The following is a 15,208-nucleotide window of genomic DNA, read 5'->3' on the forward strand; positions in this document are numbered from 1 at the left end:
CACTCAATGATAGTTATAGGGTACAAATAAGCAATCAGGAAACAATCAATATCAATATAAATCATAAGGATACAAGCAACAAAGTTACAGTTCTGCAGTCATAAGTGGGAGGAGATGGGTAATAGCAATGATGAGAAGACTAATAGTAATAGTAATGCAGCCTCAGTGAATAGTTTGACAATGATGAGAGAATTATTTGTTTAGCAGAGTGATGGTGTTTAGCAGAGCGATGTTCTTGTGTCTAGTTATCTTGGTGTGCAGTGCTCTAGAGCAATGATCTCCAACCTTGGCAACTTTAAGACTTGTGGACTTCAACTCCCAGAGTTCCTCAGCCAACTTTGCAAAGCTGGCTGAGGAACTCTGGGAGTTGAAGTCCACAGCTCTTAAAGTTGCCAAGGTTGGAGACCACTGCTCTAGAGCGTCGTTTATTTAATATTTATATTAAATAATGTATAATGTTTATAAAATATTTAGTGAGAAACACCACTAAAGGAATATATTGTCAAGGCCATGATTCTCCTAATATATTTTCTCGAGAACTAACGCCACTACTACGAAAACAGCAAGAAAGCAGAGAAGAGAAACCGGAGGTCCGCGCGCGCGAATCTAAGTCGACTCCTTTGTCAAAGACGGTTCTACCCGGGAGTCTATGATAGCACACCGGCACTCCCCAGCAGCTTCCTGGGAATTGTAGTCATACGCGGCTTCGTCCGTGCGACAACACACCCCCACACAAGCCCTACTCTTTCTATTGGAGCATGCGTCCTTGGCTCCCGGCTTTGGGAGTCGCTCTCTTAAGCTTGGACTTGGACTGGCTGCCATCTTAGTCTAGGTGTCGTCGCCTTCAGGGCTGGTAAGAAATCCGTTGCGCTGCTCGAGGGGGCTGGCGAAGGGCTGGGCTGTGAGGGACGGCTATTTTTCCGGCCTGGGCAAACGTTTCTGGGGAATTTGTCAGGAGAGAGGCGAGGGGAAAGCCTGAAGTAGGCCGTGTCTTTGGGGGGGGGGCGGTGGATGCGGAAGAAGGAGAGCTTGGTAGCAGGTGGTTCTTCCAGGGTAGGCAGGAGTAATGAGGGAGGAAGAGGGGGTTCATTGCTTATGCCCCCTTCAGGGTCTCCGAGCGTGGCTGCTCCCTCTCCCCGTTTTACCGGGGTCGTCCGTGAACTTGTGTCTCCCAAGTGGGGTGAGGATTTGCTTCCTCAGCCTTCGCCCCTCCTCTGACACATCCGCGGCATTGGGAATCGGTGTATTGTTTCCCCACCGAAGCGCCCGGGTTGTCCCTGAGGAATATTTGAAATAAAGTTCAAAGTCGATGAGATGACAGCTCTTGGCGCACTTTTAGGACCCGAGGGTGTCCATTCTTCAAGCTGACAAGCCCTGCGATAGAGTTTGATAGACTCTATTATGATAGGCTCTGATTCCACACGACTGGGTGATCGTGGGATGGGTGTTGGATGCAGGACAGAGGAAGGGCTGGTAAAAGGTTCTGGGCTTCTGGAGTGCCCCAATGGATTGTCTACAGATAATAATAGTATAGCCTTTATTGTCTTTGTACATCATGTATACATCGAGATTGGTTATATAGATACTGAACCTTGAGTCATTTCTTCTTCTTGACCTTGTCATCTATTTTCATTTGGCTTCCAAGTCTGCATTACTATTACTATTAATCTTCTCATCGTTCCCATCTCCTCCTACTTATGACTGTATGACTGTAACTTTGTTGCTTGTATCCTTACTATTTATATTGTTTCCTAGTATGATTTGATTGCTTATTTGTAACCTATGACCATCATTAAGTGTTGTACCTTATGATTTGTGATGAATGTATCTTTTCTTTTATGTACACTGAGAGCATATGCACCAAAGACAAATTCCTTGTGTGTCCAATCACACTTGGCCAATAAAGAATTCTGTTCTCTTCCTTTCTGCTCCACTCTATTCTATTCTATTCTATTCTATTCTATTCTATTCTATATTATTAGTTGCTACTTGAATGTTTTCCCTCTGCTCTTTGACTTTCTGATTAGATGAGTTGTGGAGGTTAGCCCAAAATGTGGCTGGCTAGTTGGTGATGGATTGTATTGTGTGAAACTAGGCAATTGTGTTAACTCAGTGTCTATAGGTTACTGTATGGGCAAACACTGCCTCTCACCTCTGTTGGTATGCATGCCTTTTCTAATTGATGAAGCCACCAAAGTAATGTATGGTACAGTGTTGCAAATCCATCACCTGCCCTCTCCACCCCATTGGAAGGCAGCAAATAGTTCGATTATTAGGTTGATCAGTGCAGTGAACTTTGATTCAATTTCTTTTCTATCCTTAAAGTGTTATGTATTTGAGAAGGTTTAGTGGAGCTATGCTGAATTGTAATTCCCTTGACATGTCTCTTATGTTTAATTTGCTTTGACACTTCGACTTAAGATGTTAACCATTCCAAATATATCTGCTGCCTAAAGGATGAATCTTCTAGGCGCAAAGCTAAAATGTTTCCCTCACCTCTTAAAAAGTTATGAGATAAGTATTAAATTCAGTGAATAATTAGCAATCGAGTCATTATTTTGAAAGTGAAGTGTGCAACTGCTATATTTTGAGGGTGCTCTTACTGTATAACTGAAAATAGGGGTTTCTTTTAGTTTAGATCTAGTTCAGATAATATAAAACATTGAATTGCGCAGAAAGAGCAATTTGCAAAATACTTAAAATATTATATATGTGGAAATGTGGAAAACCTTAGATCATCAATATTGTCATTAAAGTAAACTTTTTTGTATGTGAAAAATTGTGTATGTTTCCACATATTGTAATGTGAATAGTAGAAAAATTATAAAGATAATTTAAGTCTATTAAAGGATTTTGTTGAGATTTTTATTCATGCAGCTGAATATTTTGTTTTATTTTGTCCAAAGGACTTTGACAGTTGACATATCATACATCCTTACTTGGAATAAAAAGATATAAATATATTTCCATAGGAATGGGATAATGAAAACCTTCTAATTCAGTTTGTTTAATTTGTTTTATTGCTTACCTCAGTGAATGTCTAACTCTGATTGAAGGAGCTTCTTGCTATATGGAAATCATGGACTGAAAGTTAGCCTGAATCTGTTGAAGAATAGGATCATTTATCTTGTAACACTTAAGAAAATGTGCTAAGTATTTGAAAAATAAATAACAGTATTTGCACTCACTAATTTAAACATATTTTAAAATAGAAGAATTGTTAAATCTCAAGCAATAGTACAAGATTAAGACTGTTAACATTAAAACTGTTAACATTTTTTTAAAAACATGGCTATCATGTGATCTCAAACCTGCAGTTCTGATTATCCCTTATAATTGTTCTTCTATCTAGAATAGATAGGAGTTGAACAACATTCCATGGAGCATAACATTAGTCACATTAAAGCAATTTATAAGAATTATCCATAGCAGTTTTGTTTGTATCTATGCTGAGAGTCTCTTTGTCAGGTAAGTAGCAATAAGTTGTTCTGTCCTATTTTGTAGCACAATACACTTGTGGGAACAGAAGAATTCTGTATCAAAAGAATTCCAACTTGGCCAGCTTAGAAATATAATTAATGGTGAATATTTTAGTTTCTTAAGGAGTATTTACATTTAAAAGAGATTTTAAGTTTGTATTTATATATTTGAAAACATGAATCAGTTGGAACAGAAATGATATAGTGGAAATTGATTGGCAAATCAGCACTGGCAGATAAGAGATTTTAAAGTTAAATGGTAAGAGTTATAGTGTTTTTGGATTTTTTATTTTATTGTTACAAATTCCCCCTTAACTTGATCAGGATTAACATTTTTATTTCCCAATTCTAAAAGAGTTTAGGACAGTGGTTCTCAACCTTCCCAATGCCGTGACCCTTTAATTGTTGTGGTGACCCCCAACCATATAGGAGCGGTGTCTCGGTTCCTAAGACCATCGAAAATATTTGTTTTCCGATGGTCTTAGGCAACCCTTGTGAAAGGGTCGTTCAACCCCCAAAGGGTCCCGACCAGAGGTGGGTTCCTACCAGTCCGCACCTATTCGGTAGAACCGGTTCGTCAAATCTACCGAACCGGTTAGAAGAGGTTCCACCAGTGGACCCGGAAAGCAGGCCACACCTACAGAAGAGGTTCCAAAATTTTTTGAAACCCACCACTGCCACACAAACACACAAACACCCACACACACACACACACAGACAGACTGACACAGAGAGAGAGAGAAAGAGAAAGAAAGGAAGAAAGAAAGAAAGAAAGAAAAAGAGAGAGAGACAGATGAAAGAAAAAAAGAAAAAAGGGACAGAGAGACAAAAGGAAGAAAGGAAAGAGAGAGAGAGAGAAAACACATGGCCGGCAAGCCACTCCCACCAGGTCACATGGCCAGCAAGCCACTCCCACAAAGGAGGCCACACCCACAGAGTAGGTTCCAAAATTTTTTGAAACCCACCACTGGTCCCGACCCACAGGTTGAGAACAGCTGGTTTAGGAGGAATTGGAATATTTTAGATCCTGTGGATTCAAGCATTAAATGTCGCAAAATGCCTTCTTTTTACCTCTCATCTCACAAAGGTAAGTGTATGGCATGTTTGTAGATATAGAAGATCACAAGATTGAATTTCCATTTCCAGAGGTGGATGTTTTTCCTAGAAATGAGTGGAGGTTGTTAAGCAATGTTTTGTCTGTTGGACTTCAGTTTATATATATGGGTCAACATGACCTCTTAAAAGGTAGAGCAGATTATTGCTTATGATTATTGCTTAATAAATTAAAGCTTGTACTTTGCTATTTTTTAGGTATATAAACACCTTTCAAGTTGATTGAGTTTTTCGGTATATATATTGACTTGTCACAATATGCACTTTTGTGTTGAATGCCTTCAGATACATTTTTAAATCTGTTTCTTTTGACTTTTCACTAATGCAAGCAAAGCTAAAGTGATGTTGCTAAATATTAATAATTTAAATACTCTTACCACATTTGACAAAAATCCTGTGATTTTTAAACGTTCCTCTTTAGAATGGATTGCCATTATCATTATTATAGTGTACAAATCATAAAATTTTATAGATTTTTATTCCAGTGCTTCTGCTTTTTCTTAGCACAGCAGTAAGTTTATATTCATATCAAATCAGCAGGATCACATTATAATTGACCAAATAATCATGATTTTGTGATAGGCCAGAAACTTAAAGTATCATTGTTCAGATTTATTTGGCAGTGAACAGGTAGATATTTTAATGGATCGATGCCAACACTTTGGTGGTACTGTAGCCCAAACGAAGGTGTTTTATAGCGAAGCTGTTGAAATTATTAACCAAAACTATACTGCATGATAATTACAAACATGTGAAATTGAAATAAAGAAAAACACCCTTTTGTAATGGAGAAAATTTAAAGCAATACTTAATAAACAAAATAGCCAAGTGTCATCAGTGGTGATTAAAAAACTAGCTGTAAAAAATTGCCTATCCAAGCCTTATGCTCACTTTCTATAATAGCTGAATAAATTCATACTGCTTGGAAGCCCTGCCAGTGATTGTCCCATTATTTTCTTTGAAAATAACCACAGTCATTTTTCTTCTTCTTAATGTTTAAAATAAAATTCAAGTGAACTTGAATTTCTTTAAAGATTCTAGATTGGGCAATATGTTTCACATCTTTTTGGGCATAAAGTTCTGATTAAGATTGAAATGTGTTTTGTATTGCTATTTAGAATGTTCACCTGTGTATTTTTTTCAGTAAATAATTTTATTATGTAGAGGTTTCAGTAACATGAACAATATTATATCAAAGCCAGACTAACTGAAATGCTGCAAGAAATCTAGCACTCCACTGTAACAGGATTTTTTTGGGGGGGGGGGGGGGCAGGGATAACCCCAAGCATCCTCTGCAAGCAACACTGTTGGAGTCTGATTGACTCCAACAGTGTAGGGTTTGGTATTGTGAATATGCTGATACCCAATTATACAGTATAGCTCCACCCTTAGCCAGACAAAAGATGTGGTGGCTTGTTTGCACAGGAACCCGCATCTTTGACTTAGCGCTAGCAAGATTGAGTGGCTATCAGCTTCTAGATCCCAAGACCAGATGATCCTTCATCTTTGACTCTGGACGGGGTGGCATTTTCTGAACTGAACTGTGCACAATTTTGGGTCCTCCTGGACTCACAACTACTGCTTGAAAGCAGTTGGCAGCTGAGGCTAGGGAGGTCTTTGAACAGATTTGTCTAATGCACCAGTTGTGCCCTTTCCTGATCCAGGAGGCCTTTCTCAGGGTCTGTTATGTCTTAATCCATCTGGATTACTTTGAGCATTCTATCTGGGACTGCCCTTGAGTCACCTGGAAACCTCAACTAGTCTAGAATGCAACAGCACACAGAGTAATAGGGAATCTTAGGTTTGCTTATGTAACAACACCATTGTTGTGTGACTTCTAGTTTCTTGGTGCAATCAAGTCACTGGTCATTTAAAGCTCTATATGACACAGGGCCATGCTATTTGCAGAACTGCCTACCAGTTCAGATGTGGTGAGCATGCTCCTAGTCCTTTTCGCTAAATATATTGTTATAGGAAGCCAGGAAGCATGACTTTTCCATGCCAGTCCCTGCCCTACGAAACACTCTCTGCCCTCTGAAGTTCAAAAGTTTGAGTTCGTATTAGAGAAATGCTGATCTGCATTGTCACAATATTTTTAAACATAAAATACTATTAATTACTAACCAGTTATTAGATATCTGTTTCAGATAGCGGAAGAAAGAGATGTTCCAGACTCTTTCTCCAGTTCTCCCACCTTCAGTTTGAGATATTTGGTCAAGTGAGGAATGGACAACCTCACTGTGAAGAATGTTCAGAAGGCTATTTACGAAATTTCACAAAGATTTGTCTTTTGGTGGATCCAGGACCTCCTTTTTTTCCCTTCCAGAGAAAATTGGTTTATTACCAGGGAGACCTGGAGTTTTCTGAGCTCACTCTTGCCCCTGAGGTCATTATTTGACTTGGACAAAGTATAGCAAAAGACAGATTTTTATCTGAGTCTAGGTTTTACATTAAGTGTGTTGGTCTGAAACATGAACTTGGTATAACATAGCTGTTGATTAACTAGTTGTTTAATGGTGTGAGTCCAGAGTTTCATAAAAATGTAGTTCCAGACAAGTGTTAGGAATTGAAAATAATATTTGTTTATTGGAGTTCAAATTCTTACAATCTTCAATCTTTTAAGAAAATTAAATCTTAATATACTAAAATATGAATTACCTGCAGTATAATTGCAAATATGTATGGCATCTTTGAAAGACTACAAATAGAAGTGCTAAATAATATTATTTAGCTGTGTTATAATTTGAAGGAGAGTCCTATAGCTTCTGTCACCACTATGCTAATATGGAGGCATATTCTGGATGTTCTCTCAAAATGTGTCTCTGATAATCATCTTATCAATAGGCTTATGGGTATTATTGTCTATTCATATAGTACCTACAAGTGTAGGCCTGGTCAATCAGAATATGTTGATTTAACACGAGGAAGATTAAATCAATGTGAAGGGATGAGAAATAAAATTTGTCACAAATACTGAAATTGTCAATCCCTTCAGCTTACTCAGAATGTTCCCTCTTACATCCAATCCCCGATCCAGAAGTTGGTATGCATCCAGTTAAGACGTTAGTTACAGCCATACAACATATTTTTGTTTTAAAATTGATTACAGTACTCAGAGGCATTCTTATTAATTCTTATGAATAAAAATATAGGGCAGCTTGCCTTGCAAATATTATGTTATAAGCCAAGTGAGGAAGGGTAGATTGAGACCACAGATACCATATAGTCTATTCCTGTCTCGAAGTACTCTTGGTAAGGAGATTGGTAAAATTGTAAGTGTATGTGCGTAAAATAGAAGTTTTACCTAGTTGAAAAGTTTTCAGTGTACATTTAGTAATCTATAATTTCTTTGCTGTGTTTTGTGTTTATTAAATTTGGAGACCACTTGATTCCTGGAAGACTCTGGGGCAGTTTGTCATTGAGAAAATTACAAATATTTGCAGATAATTGTGATAATTTCCAATAGAGAAAAACTAAACAATAAAGACACACACACACACACACACACACACACACACACACACACACACACACACATATATATATATATATATATATATATATGTGTGTGTGTGTGTGTGTGTGTATATGTGTATGTGTATGTGTATGTGTATATGTATATATATATATACATATATACACACACATACATACATACATACATACATACACATATACACATATATACATACATACATACACAAGGAAAAACAACCAAATATACCCAAAATGATCATCATCAATAACAAAACTAACAAAGTTTCAGCATCCATATTAACGAAGGCTTGGGAACAGATCTATGTTTCTTAGAATATCCAGAACAGCTGTAGTGTGGGAGCCCTATAAATGGCTCCCATACTGTTGCATCATAACACAGAAAATGTATTACCTAGATTCTGATAGATGACATTATTTGATTGGAGGATCTTGACCATGCCCTTTCTAGCACTGATGGTGTTACCTAGTTTGGGTAATGAAACGTCTGCCAAAAAATAACCAAGCTCAAAGAGCACCAAAGAATCCTCATGCCCTTTCTGCTTAATCTCCCAGAATGACCAGAAACAGTTTTCTTCAGAATCTTCATATAATCAGGCTCTATACTATGAACAGCTTTCTAGCTGATAATCAGCACCTTAAATTGCACTAGGAAATGATCTGTAATGAACACAACTCAAGAAGCAGGGATGGCATGAATATAATGTGACCATCCCCTCCTTTGATGAAGCTGACTCAAATGGACGCAAATATTGGTCACTTACCAGGAAGTCTTAATAACCTAGGAAGGCCCTGGATCTAATAATTAGGTAGTTGAATTCACATATAAAAGGACCTTATCCACTTCCTTTAGAGCAGTGGTTCCCACCATGGGGCCCAGGCCCCACAGGGGGGCGGACAATTTAATTTTTAATGGGGGCAATTTGAACCTTGTTTAAACCAAGTTAATGGCTTTTAGGATTCACTAGTATAGTTAACTTTTTGAGTAAAATAAGAATTATATGTCAAGGGGTGGGGGGAGGGCATGGCCAAACAAAAAAGGTTAGGAACCACTGCTTTAAGCAATAGGACTAATAACAGAACTAAGCCTGTATTCTCTGGGCAGTCTGGGAGGATTAGAAGCTACTTGTCTCCTTTTTTCTGTCAGCTTGCACTTCAAGGAATGGATGAGTATTCTGAGTAGAAGAATCTGTAGGAGACAGAGTGGGTGATAAAGGGAATAGTGGGTGATTAAAGAGAGTTGCAGAAATGTTTAGGAGGACACACCAGGAAGTAGAAGAAACTAGTTTGTCAGTACTTATTTGTCTGCTTTCCAGAATAATCTTGGTGTGACTGGTTTTAGTTTTGTATTCAACTTAAATCCTGCATTTCACAATGTAAGGTATCAGACCTGGAAGCCTTGAAAGGTAGGTTTCAAGTCAGCAATGAAAACATTGATGCATCCTGTACAAATGAATGAGATAGGTCACAATATGAATTATTATAAACTTAGTAGATGGTAGCATCTGGCTTCTCTACATAACAGCCTTAAAGTGCTTTTTTCCAGTATGTGAGCCATCAAGAAAATATGGTGACATAGAAATTTGCTGTGCACTTTTCCAGACCCTATCCTATTTTGGCATGAGAAGCAGAGGGAAGGGTCATAGTGGGAAATGATTCTTTTAGTAGGGGGGAACTCCGCAGGATTGAAGCAAAGTGAGCAGAAGAATCATTTTTATCAATCCTGCTCTCCCGGGCAAGAGAAGTAGGATAAAGAAGTGTAAGAGGAAAATTTGGTGTTCTCCCAGGACTAAAAAGACTGGCTTCATCCCACACTTTTATGCTTGGATATGGTGACTGGAGAACCAATTCCCCTCATTTCCTTTCCCATAGGAGAAAGGCCAGAGGGATGGCTCTTTAGCTGACACACTTACAGTAGAGTTGTTTCAGCTGCCAAATTCCTGACACACACATACCCCAAGGCTGTGCCTGCTCTTCATAGGCAGCTTCATCCCAAGGGGTGATAGCTGGAGAGTTACTGCTTCTCACTTTCCTTCCTTCCATCATGCAGCATGGTCATGGGACAGGAGAAGCAATGTGTGCTTTTTGCTTGCCCTCCCTCCTAGTCCTTTCAGCCTGGGGTTATGTTACTAGATCTTGCAAGGTACGTAAGTGGTTTATCTTTTTCTAACATTCTATGATGTATAATTTGGTTTCCTCCTTTACAGATATTAGATTACTTTGTTAAGTAAAATATTTGGTTTGGATTTTGAAAATTGTTATACATTTTCCTCTGGCCAAATATCTTGTGAGAATCACATTGTTGTCAATGTAGTCATTGTTGTTGTGAACACATAGGATGCAAACAGATGTCAGGTCAAAAGTCCAAAATATGCTGTTTGTATATGTTAAACACAAACATTTACTGTAAAGTTTATATAAAGGTTTATATATGTTTTATAAAAATAATTCTTAGAATACATAAAATTTTCTGCCTATAGAGAACCCTATTCCTTAACCAGCTATTCTCTAGTAGCACTTGTTTTTATTTTCTGAGATAATCATACTTCATTTTGTAAATTAAGATGAATCTGTATGTGCTGATTTTGTATTTCTATGTATTTATGTTTCATATTATTTAACTTCAGATTTTTATTGTTTTCTTTTACTAATTGTTATAGTTAGCTTTAAATCTAGGTAAATGCTAGATTATTACCGTATTTATCGGCGTATAACACGCACCGGCGTATAACACGCACCCCCCATTTTAACACAAAAATTTGAGTAAAATTTTTTTTCATTAAAAATAAATGACTTGGAAGCTCGGAACTTAATGTTGGATTAAAATTTATAACATTAGAACATGAATTATAACATTAACTCCTCTTAAAAGGCAAATATGAAATGAAAAAACACCTCTTTGAGCAAAAAAACTTAATCAGAATCACTGCTTTTTGGAAAACCAAAAACCTCTTCCTCATCTTCACTCTCTCCCTCTTTTTTCCCTTCCTTCCCCCTTCCTCTTGCCTATCAACTTCATCCTCTTTGTCTTTCTGCTCTTTCCCTCTCTTCCCCTTTTCTTCCTACCTCCTTCCTTCTCCCTCCCTTCTTCTTTTTCTTCCTTTCTTCTTCCATCTTCCTCCTTCTCCTTCCATTCTTTCTCCTTCCATCCATCTTTTCTCCTTCCATCTTCTCCCCCCCTCCCTTCTTCTTTTCCTCCCCCCTCCCTCCTTCCTTCCTCTCCTTCCCTTTCTCACACACAGGAAGGGGAGGGGGGCTATCTAGTCGCTTTCACAGCATAATTTCTTTATCTAACTTTTAAAAAACAGTGTGCAAATCAAACGAGATTTTCGTAACCTGCGAAGCACCAAGTTATATTATGTTGTTACAAATTCGCAGCTACTCCATTCTTTCTGATAGGGAACTACATTTCCCAAGATGCCTCAGGTCCTCAAAGCGCTGAACGCAGCTTTGCAATTGACTCCAGCGAGGCCTGGCAGCCGCCGGCTGGGGTGGTTGTCAGGGCGATGCGGAGCGGACGCGCCGTTTGTTACTGCTTCCAGCAATCAAGACGGAGAAGGGAAGCGACTGAAACGGACGCTGGCCTCGCTCTCCTGCTGCGGCTTCTGTTTCAGTAGGGAAGAAAACTTCCTTTCGCTTCCTGAATTTGACTGGGTCCCGGGGCTTCTGCCGGGCGGCAGAAGCCCGGGAAGCGAAAGGAAGTTTTCTTCCCTATTGAAACAGAAGCCGCAGCAGGAGAGCAGGGCTGCTGCCGGCCGTTTCACCTTGCACAGCGAATTTGACTGGGTCCCGGGCTTCTGCCACCCGGAGTATCGGCGTATAACACGCAGGCAGGGTTTAAGCTTGCAATTTTAGTTTTAAAACTGCGTGTTATACGCCGATAAATACGGTAATAAATGTAAATATTGATATTTGGAAGCTTTACTGTAGAAGGAAAGCATGGAAAGTTGTAACATATGAATTCCTCTAAAATTGCATTCCATTTTTGCATTAGAAAGTAAGCTATTTCTTTTCTTTAGGGGTGGATACTTAAAGTACTATATTCCTTTTTCCCAGATTAGCAGGATCTAGGCATAGTGTCTGAAAATTTCAGAGGAGAACATCAAGGAATCTAAATAAGAGTGAAAGTAGTCATACCTGATAGGAAAACTTGAAAATATCCATTAAAATGTCAATTTCCAATTTAAAAAAATGTATTACTAGATTTATATTTTGCCTTTTGTATAGGAGCTCAAGTTGACATAGAGAGTGCTTCCTCCTCTTATTCCTCACAACAATGCTGTGAGACAGGTTGGCCTAAGAGAGCATAACTGGCATAAGTCAACCAGTGAGCCTCCATTGCTGAAGACAGACCTTCACACACCTCTTCTGATAGCTTAACCTCTATATATTGGTTCTCATTTTGAAAGAGGAATCATGATCAAGTATTTCTGATAAATTCAAAATATAAGAATTCTACACTAATTCCATCAAAGCTACAAAATTATTCCAAATTCCTATGCCTCCAAATACACATCAGTTGTTTAGATTATGACCCAGAAATCATAAACAATATTTTTATGAACTATAGTCATTATACTATTTATTAATCTATGCAGTTAACACTAGTACTTAGGAACTATAATTAATGTTACAAACAATATGATTTTCATTCTTTGTTGTTCAAAATGTATTAAGATTTGTAAGAGCTCAAAATTTAGGTTGTACAGTAGTAAAGAATGAAGTCTTCAGTGAACAAAATAAACATTCATTGTTATAATATGTATAATAGTGGTATATATAAGATATTAAAGGAAATGGAAATTATACTGTTTATTGTGCTATGATCAATTTTGCTTCTTAGCCTCCAGAAGGATCCCTTGTAGTAAGACAATCTGTGTTTCTGTGGAACTGTGTTCAAATCTCAGATATCTATACAGTTTGAGACCAATTATGAATTAGCCCCATATTTTTTATATATAGGTGTTTGAGTATACATGCACACCAACATTATAAGTTTTTTATTTTAATTTCAAGTTTTAATGAGACTTTCATCTCCCAGTACTCTGGAGTAGTAAAAACTCAGATTTTCTGTGCCTCAGATAAGAAATAAAATTTTAAAATAAGTTAATTGTAGTTGTGAGATTTGAGAAATATGCAGTTGTACCTGTAAATGTGGATTTTCTGGTAATGTCCAGCTTACATAAAAACACGCTTTTGTTATGAAGATCTCAACTTTCATTTAAAAGCAGATTCTGTTATCCATGCAAAATACTGTTTTGTCTTTTAATCAAGAAAAAGCAATGGTAGCTGCTTTTTTCTTTATTGAGGTCAGAAATTCGGAATAATATTTTGACAAATGGTAATCAAATCGTAATCAGGAGACTGCGAGTTCTAATCCTGCTTTAGGCATGAAAGCCGCTGGGTGACTTGGGGCCAGTCACTTTTTTAGCCCAACCCACAGGATTGTTGTTGTGGGGAAAATAGGAAGGAAGAAAACTAGTTATGTTTGCTCCCTTGAGTTATTTATAAAAATAATAATGACAGGATATATACAAATAAATTTCTCAAATATCCTTGCAGTCATATTAGGAGGTGGCAATATAGGATAGGAGAGCATAGTCTCTCCGCAGAGTCCTTCCAACAAGAAAGGTAACCCCCCCCTGATTAAATAATCTCACTTAACTCATTAGATGATTAGATGAGTTTACTTATTCCTGTTTTTGTAGTGCTGATTGAACATGTAGCTTTACAAAAAGGCACTGCTTCATGTGATTAACAGTGCAAAGAGAAATCATAATGTTCTATTGTTTTTAACAAAACATTTTCAGAAGGAAGGCAGATTAGAGAGATGTGTATTCCTGGATATGTATACAGATTTGTGGTGTCAACACCAATGTTATGTTGAAACTGAATTACTATTTTTTTAAAGTTAGTTGAGATAAGCAGAATTCCTGAGCAGAATATTAATTACTATAATTTGGAATTGGGTGGCAAATAAATTTAATACATCATCCTTATTATGTGTGAGTAATTTACTGTTAGATTCATAGTTTAAGACTGGTTGAAATTTAACAATTTAAGTCCTAAGTAAGAATTTATTATTGTTCATCACATAGCCATATGTTTAGACTGGATTTGGCTTTTTTGCCCAGCTCCTTCAACTTGGAATAGTCTGATATTGTTAAACATATCATCCACAGGATGTAAGTTGTTCCAAGCAGTCTTTTGCAATTGATGCTAATATTATTATTATCATGTACACAAAAATATAAAATCAGAACTGCGGTCCTTTAGCTAGTTCTTCCAAAGGGATATTGTAGGATATTGCAATGTATCAGTGTAATATATGGTATGTGTGGGTCCAAGCTGTGTGGCCTTTTGTAATTGACAATTGCAAATTTTATCAATATACATATTTTCTAAGAGCTTTCAAACAAAATTTTGGTATGGACCCAGTGTACCAATAACCTCTGGACCACAAGACTGGCTTATGCACAAACCTTTTAATTATTATTATGCTTTAAAATATTCAAACAATCTTAAACACATTGTCTTCAATTGTTATATTACTGCCTTAAGGATCTCCATGTTGCAGCTGGAGACTGCGGGCAGAATAACCAGCCAACTCTTATCTAATACTGGAAAGAATACAATGAAGACTCCACTTTTAAGGATAGTCATTCACAGGCTTATGCCTGCCTGCCTCTCTCTCTCTCTCTCTCTCTCTCTCTCTCTCTCTCTCTCTCTCCCTCTCCCTCTCCCTCTCCCTCTCCCTCTCCCTCCATATGTGTGTGTGTGTGGTGTGTGACGTGCAGTGTGGTTTATGGCTGGTGAGGCAGTCCTCTCCCCCGACATCGCACTGTCTAAAGTGCTTTCTTTCGCCCGCCTGAGCTCTGACAGGTGGGCGAAAGAAAGAAAGCGCTTTAGAAAGTGGGATGTCAGGGGAGAGGAGAATGCCTGAGTATTCTCTCCTCTCCCCCGACACCCCACTGACTAAAGCGTTTTCTTTCTTTCGCCCACCTGAGCTCTGACAGGCGGGCAAAAGAAAGCAGCAGCCCGCCAGCTCAGGCGGGTGAGCTGGCGGGCTGCCGCTTTTTTTTGCCCACCTCTCTGTCCATCACTGCGGACACAGAGGCGGG

General features: G+C 38.1%; 1 protein-coding gene across 1 annotated transcript in view; it reads left to right on the top strand.

Moving 5' to 3' along the window:
- The first annotated feature begins 753 nt into the window (after positions 1 to 753).
- Positions 754 to 15,208, top strand: part of ITCH (itchy E3 ubiquitin protein ligase) — a 49,049-nt gene continuing 34,594 nt past the window's right edge. The window contains 1 exon segment of the mRNA XM_032217295.1: positions 754 to 855. The gene's annotated coding sequence lies outside the window, so the exon portion shown is untranslated.

This window comes from Thamnophis elegans, chromosome 5 (assembly GCF_009769535.1).
Source record: "Thamnophis elegans isolate rThaEle1 chromosome 5, rThaEle1.pri, whole genome shotgun sequence".
Taxonomy (NCBI): domain Eukaryota; kingdom Metazoa; phylum Chordata; class Lepidosauria; order Squamata; family Colubridae; genus Thamnophis; species Thamnophis elegans.